This window comes from Pyxicephalus adspersus, chromosome 11 (assembly GCF_032062135.1).
Source record: "Pyxicephalus adspersus chromosome 11, UCB_Pads_2.0, whole genome shotgun sequence".
Classification (NCBI taxonomy): domain Eukaryota; kingdom Metazoa; phylum Chordata; class Amphibia; order Anura; family Pyxicephalidae; genus Pyxicephalus; species Pyxicephalus adspersus.
This window is the reverse complement of record NC_092868.1, coordinates 18,761,925-18,767,924: the sequence shown is the minus strand read 5'-3', so window position 1 is coordinate 18,767,924 and position 6,000 is coordinate 18,761,925. Positions and strand designations below refer to the sequence as shown.

Here is a 6,000-nt window from a genome sequence, read left to right as displayed (position 1 = left end):
CACATGAACAATAACTGTGTACTGTAGTCTTCCTCATGGGTAAATAAGGCATCCCCCTGAAAATAAGCCCTAGAGCATATTTTGGCCTTCAAAAAAAAATAAGACAGTGTCTTATCATCGGGGAAACAGGGTACATAAAAGATGATTTTTAGGGGTTTGAAGGAAGGGGTGGAGGACCTTGGCAGGCACAGTGGGTACTTAGATTCTTCCAGGAAGGAAGAGGGCTGTGGAATGGAGGGAGGAGGCTGTGCTGGGACATTGACTAATCAAATTTTCTAGCAAGTTCAAACAAGTGAAAAAAATTACTAATGGTAAGGAAAAACAATAAAAGAAAGGAAGAAAAAAACTTTACAGGGTCCCTTTAGCCCTGGAAATACCAAAATAACTATTGATTAGCCAGAAATACACATAATTTCTTTTGTTGATTACATTGCATTCCTTTTTTTAAGACTTGATGTGTGTTTATTTTATTAGTGTTTATTTTTTATTATTATCTGTACTTGCAAATTTAACAAATTGTTTTCAGTAGTATTTGAGTGTGAGCTTGCTTTCTTTTTAAGACTGAAGTTTAATCTGTTTACATTTCTTTCCCTGTTTCCTTCATTACTCCCTCATCACACGTTAAACTTTTAAATAAATCATGTCCATTTTTATTACATACTGTATTTTACAGCTAGTCCAGATCCAGGTTTCTAGGTTTCTTTTGTCAGTGCAGGCAGATAGTGAGTAGTGGGATGGGCAGACAGGGTACATAGTTGGCTGAATACATCTCAGCACCCTGAATAAGTACACCTCCCAAGACTCCGTAGCCGTAAAGCTATCTCTTCTATCTCTTAGGAGTGCATTTCAGTTTGCAGGAATTTATACTTATTTATACTATTTTCACTAATCCTTAACAATCAAGAATCACAAGATGCATAGGAAACTAAAATCAATGTCTCTATCCAACCCCTGATAATACTTGAAAAATCTTATACCAACATCAATACTTATCGTTGATAATGTTTAAATGTTCGAAATCCAATTATTCTTATATTTAAATTCCGTGCCCCCTTTAATGCTTTGGCTTTCTTGTGGGATTTGGTGTTATAAACCTATGCTCTATATGCGCTATAAAGTCTATGCTCACTGTATTTAAATAAGATAGCCTTAGTATTCCTTGTAACATGGGCGCTGGTTAGTGTTTGGGGGGTGGGAAAAGGGCAGAGATCCCCGGTTTTGTCCTTCCCCCCTCCGTTGCTCCCTTGCTCATACTTGTAGTAGAACTAATATTGGATCAAGCACATTAGCATACCAGATGTGGAGTACAGAGAGGTGAGAGCGGAAGCCGGTATCACCTCCCTCTACTCACGATCTTGCTCTGACTTTGCAAATTCTAAATCTTGCGCGATGTGTCCGAGTTTCTTCCGCGCCGGCTGTAACCATTCAGCACACAGCTGTGTCTATTTAGGGCGCATTAGAGGGGATTTCGAGACGCGGCTTTTCCTGTTTGTTTCAGGTTTGCTGCGTCTTGGCTCTTCTCGAGTATCTTGAAAGCAAGTATGTTTTTTTTATTTAGTGCATTCAAACTTTTTCTGACCTTTTTTACTGGGCTAAATGTAAATCCCTATTTTCACATCTGACCTTGACTTTGCAGTTATTTTCACTTTTGCTTTACATTCCTTATAAACAATTGCCATAACATAGGACTATTACCCTCTAGGTTATACCATTACCATCACTCCTGAATTACACCCTAAACACGACCCTATTTTGGCGTTACCTACCCCTTAACTGAGGGACTCTATACCAACAGGAGATCTGGTGCAACTTCCTAATGTGAGTGCATATTCTCACCCTGATACCTTTAGTGTGAACATTCCGTCCATACAATTATTTCCTCCCTTTTATAGGGTGCGTTTTTTAGAAGCTAGTGCCATAACATTGGATACCCACTTTCTGGGTCACATCACTACCATCACTCTTGAATCACATCTAAAACGCCTATGCTGGTGTTACCTATTCTTTTGCTGGAGGACCCTTCGTCAACAGGAGACCCTGTGCAGGCTTTTGATGTGAGTGTATACTCTGGCATCAATTATATGTATATTCCTACTTTGGCACCATTAAGCATTATTAGTTTGAACACTTAGGCCATGCGATTACTTTCCCCCTACATAAGGTACTTTCCTAAGCATACTAAACTGCATTTGGTTTTAAGAAGGATCATGTTGCTGAAAATTTCTTGCCTAAACTACCAACTACTGGCAGAGATCCAAGGTATACTGTAAGTGCTTGTCTATAATAACAAATTTATGCACAATTTAAAGTTATCCAAAGTAATTAATTAATTAATCATTAATTAATCATTAATTAATCATGTTATACCATTCTGTACTTAGTTTTTATTGTGATGACGGTAATTAAATTATATAATTGAGAATGATGTGGTGTCATAAATTGAGGCTTTGATTAATTAGTATATTTATACATTCTTTATTGTATCTATTCTTCCAGTGATCTGTAACTACTCTCCATACCCCCTAAGGAAGCCCATAAGAGCGAAATGCGTCGGTACTATATCATAAAATTGTTATTCAGATCATCTATATCCAAAAGTGTACTTGTTAAATGTACACATGTTTAGCCACAACTGAACATTTTAATATTTTGTTTTCATATGGTTTATAACAATATAATAAAGCTTTGCATTTTATTAGGAAATTTTAAAAAAGTCTTCTACTCTGTCCCCCTATTCCTCCCCCTAGTAGCAATCACCCAAATCAGGCTGGGCACTCCCTACATTATTTGTGTTCATATTTGAGTTCCCTTATGTCATTCCCCTTTGACTTTAGGAAATTATACTTGTCAGACAGGCTAGATATGTTTGGCCTCCTAGACTGAAAGAACTGAAATACTATAAAAATATATATATATATATATATATATATATATATATATATACTGTGTGTGTATGTGTATATATATATATATATTTAGGTATGTGGGAGAAGTCTAGAAATTATTTTGGCTTTTTATTGTTTTTTCCCATTGCAGATGTATTCTCATTTACTGTTGGGTAGAGCAATTGTCCCCAGGACTATTATCTAATAAATGTAAAAGTTTTATTCTTCTGTACCACAAAACAGGAATCTTGTCCGCGACTACCTTCTCTGGCACATTTCATCCGAAAGCTTAGTCATAAAGACAAGGAGGAGGAGGTCATATCGTCCTATATTATACTAGACTTAATGCAATCCTCCCTGAATATACACTACATTGATTACTGATATGCTTTAAATACAGATAAAACTACACAATGATATCTGTAAAAATTAAAAGTAAACAAGACATATGTGGCAAATTTGTTGATTTACCTTAAAGAAGAAAAAAGCAATCTTTTCAAAAATGTGTAATTACAGGAGAAAAAGAAAGTAAAGGAATGAGAAGAAAGGATAGAAAAGGTAAGAGGAAGAGGAGAAAGACGGCAGTGAAAGAATAGAAAAGAAAAAATAACTCCAGGGATGGGACTCAAAATTAAAGTCTCAGTGGTCAGCCCCTAGTCACCTTGGGTTTAATGTAATCATTTTATAATAATTTTCCTCATTTTGAAACGCAAGCAACTATCCTATCTCATTAATGAATATGGATGTAAAAATCTTTGCTGAACTCTTCGCAACCTAAATAAAAAAACACACACTGGCCCATTGATTGGTAGTGATCAAATTAGCTTTGTTCCAGTGAGATTTACTAAAAAAATCCATATGTTGTCTCTTTACAAATTTGCTAATTCCATATTTGATTCCTGGGAGAAGGTTAATCGTCTCTTTCGACACCCAGACCGTGACAATGTGAAGTGACTTTTTCTGCGTAATCACTAGGCAATTATAAAAGACACAAAGTAGGTGCAAGTATTTATCAATAATACATTGGTATATATGTAAATGCAAACTGCAAAAAGCGCTTGAATTTTACTTTTGATTTGCCACTTGTCCATGTATGGCAAAGTAATTATGCACAAGAAAGAAATAGTACAAGGAGCCAGTTAGCACATTGATCATCCCAAAGGCAGAGGAAATAGGTAGATGATAGATAGATGGACCATATCACTATGCTGGTTCTCCTTTTAATGGCCATTATTAGGTTGGGGTGGGTGAAATATTGCTGGTCATCAGAGACTAAGAACATCCATCAGCAGACAAGAGATTCTTTAAAGCCCTGGTCCAACACCAGTGTTCACTGGGCACCAATCCCCTCATTTAACTTCACATATAGCAACCTCCCACTCTGCCATTCCAGCAGACGGTTGCCCCAGGATTTCTGTGTGCAAAGGCGTCTGTAAAGGGACTGATGTCCACCAACTAGAAGCCTACAAAAACAGGACAGGGGACACGATGGGAGGTTAGACAGTCCAGGGTTAGTAACCAGGTGATACACAGATGATGCAGTCTAGGAGAGTCCAGCAAAAGCAAGTTTAGGAAACCGAGTCAAGGGTCATATGTAGGTAGTTACTACACCAGACAAGGTATTTAAGGGTAAAAGATAAAGCAGAATTAGGGGTCAACATACTGAAAATACTGGAATACCTTTCAGCTCGAGTATACAATCAAAATGAGAAGTTTACAGCAATATGGGCCCCCTGTAATGCTTATCTATTGTCACCTACTAATATGTTTCAAAATGTGGTTAGAACTCCTCTTGGAGGGGACAGTCTACCTCAAGACACCTTCTGTTTATCCAGATAGCATGTTATATCTAAGCTTGATCCCTACATCCTAGCTGTACCTTTACTAGGAAAATATTCTCTCTAGTTCACTTAGTCTCCTTACTTACTATGAAAAGATAAAAAAAATAATAATGATAAAAATAAATAATTACGGGTTTAGCTACACGTGGTGATTTGTTTAGATTTTATGTTGCCTAGCAACACACATTTGTCTGCAAGCTCTGAGTTTGGAAAGTTATAATTCTGTCTATTGTTCAGATGTGTGGCTTAATTTTTAACTATTTTTCTTTTGTGCCCCCCTTATTTGGAATACCATGTAACCTGTTATATCATTGATGAAGAACCAAGCAAGTTTAGGTGAGATGGACAGGTCTTGAAAAGGGATAAATTGTGCTAACTTTGAAAAGCTGTAAACAGTAACTAGTGTCATAAACCTTCCGCAGGATGAAAGTTGACAATGAACCCCATTGTAATGTGTCTCCAGGGTTGGTCAGGAATTTGCAAAGGAAAAGGGAGCCCGCTGACCTTGAATGTGAGCCTTTATTCCTGTAACAAGTTTCACAAGTCTACGCAAAACCTTCATAATCCTTCGCTAAACCAGGCTACAAGAACAAATGTGTCAAGTGGGTGGTGTTTGAGATGCCAAAGTGTCCCATCAGGGGGTAATTGTGTGTAAACTGTAAAATGTGTTGACAAGGGTTTTCTGGAATGAAGATTTTATCACCATGGAACAGGGGACCAGTTCTGGAGTAAAAGAGGGAGCAGTGGCATCTTTATTAGACTACAAGATCAGCTCCTTACTTATCAAAGACTTCTGAAAGGGAGCACACGTGTGGTAGAGAGCTCACATCTTCAATAGTAGTCAGGATGTGGCAGATAAAGTTGTAGCTAAACAGAAGTGCAGTGCCAAGAAGAGAAAGCCACAGTTCCTGTATCCCATTTAGCCAAGGGCTTATATGTTTTCAACCAAGGCGTTCCCAAGATTATAGGAAACGTCGGAGAAAACAGGCTGGTAAATTAAATGCATTCAGAGTGTCGCATGGAAATAAAGATTTACAATAGCGATGGACAATCGTTGCTGCAGGTGGTTTTCTATTTTATGTGGGGGATAATAAAAAGCTCCAGGGCAGTGTCATTGCTTAACCTGATGTTAATTCTCTGATCTAACACTAATTCATACCTAAGGACTAGCTTTCATTCAGCTTCGGGGACTAGTACTTCTGTCCCAACACTGTTGCCCCCAGGATTTGGGTATTCAGTTCTACCCCAGTTGGGCACTTTTCGTAGAAGATACT

At 37.6% G+C, this 6,000-nt stretch overlaps 1 protein-coding gene across 6 annotated transcripts in view; it reads left to right on the top strand.

Moving 5' to 3' along the window:
* Window positions 1-6,000, top strand: part of LOC140340461 (suppressor of cytokine signaling 3-like) — a 143,166-nt gene that overhangs the window by 41,933 nt on the left and 95,233 nt on the right. Inside the window, exons 2-3 of one of the 6 annotated variants that reach the window (XM_072425680.1) lie at window positions 3,402-3,443; window positions 5,047-5,062. The exons of 4 other annotated variants lie outside the window; for them this stretch is intronic. The gene's annotated coding sequence lies outside the window, so the exon portion shown is untranslated. The remainder of the gene's footprint in view (window positions 1-3,401; window positions 3,444-5,046; window positions 5,063-6,000) is intronic. One more of the 6 variants, XM_072425678.1, reaches the window with a different exon arrangement.